The sequence below is a fragment of the Petaurus breviceps genome, unplaced genomic scaffold, assembly GCF_028583685.1.
Source record: "Petaurus breviceps papuanus isolate PSGF00001 unplaced genomic scaffold, PetGlider_PUasm1.0 90574, whole genome shotgun sequence".
Classification (NCBI taxonomy): domain Eukaryota; kingdom Metazoa; phylum Chordata; class Mammalia; order Diprotodontia; family Petauridae; genus Petaurus; species Petaurus breviceps.
The window spans coordinates 4,272,659-4,274,430 of NW_027187277.1; positions in this window are offsets into that span (position 1 = coordinate 4,272,659).

A 1,772-nucleotide genomic window follows, 5' to 3' on the forward strand; every position below is an offset into this window, starting at 1 on the left:
CTAGGGATTTTTATTTCACCCAAGACTTCTATCACTTTTCCATCCCAGTAAAAACTTTTTTTCAAGTGGCATCAAATTCTTCTTTTCACTTGCTCAAAAGGAGACTGCATCTTCTCTTTTGTTCCAGGAAGACTTGGTATATGACTTTCACATAGGACTGGGAATTAGGAATCCCCAAATGCTACCTTTATTAGAATTGCTGTCTTGCTGACCTCTAGTAAGTCATTTCCTTACTCCTAGTTCCAGTTTCTTTTTTTTGTTTGTTTTTTGTTTTTTGCTTTTTGGAGGGCAGTTGGGGTTAAGTGACTTGCCCAAGGTCACACAACTAGTTTTTGTGTTAAGTGTCTGAGGCCAGATTTGAACTCAGGTCCTCCTGACTCCAGAGCCAATGCTCTATTCACTGCACCACCTAGCTGCCCCCCTAGTTCCCCAGTTTCTTTATCTGTAATAGGAAGAAATGACAATAACCTTCTTTAAAGGATCATTGTGTGGATTATTTATCAAAGTGTTTTTCTAGAAAATACATGGAAGGACGTGGTATGCTATAGGGGAAAGAATACTATCTCCAGAGTCAGAAGTTCTGGGTTCATATTTTGATTATCGCAAATGAACACAGTAGCACAGTGTTCAATAAACCCAAAGATTTTAGTTATTCAGGGAAGAATTAACTATGTGGCAAAAATTTCTGAAGAAGCTGGTAATCTGTTTGGCAGAAATTAGGTGCAGACCAATTTCTTACACTGCATAGCAAGATAAATTGCAAACAGATGCATGACTTAAATATAAAAGGTAGTATCTTAAGCAAATTAGAGGAGTAAGGGAGAAATTTCCCTTTATATCTATATATTTGGAAGGGGCCATCTCCAATTCTCCTGATCACTCTGGAGGAGAGAGTGAGGCTGGTGACTTTGCACAGCCCTACCTCACTGAAACCTAATTCACTTGCAAGTCAAGACATCACTTTCCTGATGTCATTGGTCCTCTTCAAGAATGAAAGACAAACAACAGTGTTTTTGGGAAGAGTTCATGATTAAACAAGCTATAGAGAGGATCATAGAAAATAAAATGGATAATTTCAATTATGTAAAGTTAAAGTTTTTGCACAAATCTAATACCATTAAAATTAGGAGAGGAATAGGTACCTGGAGAAAAAAAATCTTTTCAGCAAGTTTTTTTTTAAATATATGGTCCTGTCCAAGATACATAAGGAACTGATTGAAACTTATAAGACTATTCCACAATAGATAAATGATCAAAGGATATAAACAGTCAATTTTCAAAGGAAGAAGTCCAAGGTATCAAAACTATGTAGAAAATGTTCAAAATCCTTAGTACCTAGAGAACTTCAAATTAAAGCATCTCTGGGTTTCCACCTTATCCTCATCAGATTGGTTAAAATGATAAAAGAGGGAAATGACAAATATTGAAGGTCTGCAGGAAAACAGACACACTAGCACGTGGTTGGTTGATAGAACCATAAATTGATCTAGCCATCTGGAAAGCAATTTGTAACTTTGCCCAAAAAGTTTATTGAACTAACCTATGCATATTTTTTGACTTGGCTGTCTTGCTACAAGGACTATAGAGACAAAAAGACCTATATATACAAAAGGACTATATATACAAAGATATTTATAGTAATTTTTTGCATAGTTGCCAAAAACCGAAAACAAAGGGAATGCCCCTCCCCCCCATTATGGAATGGTCAAACACACAGTATATGAATGTAATGGAATATTATTGAAGCATAACACATAACAAAATGGATGATT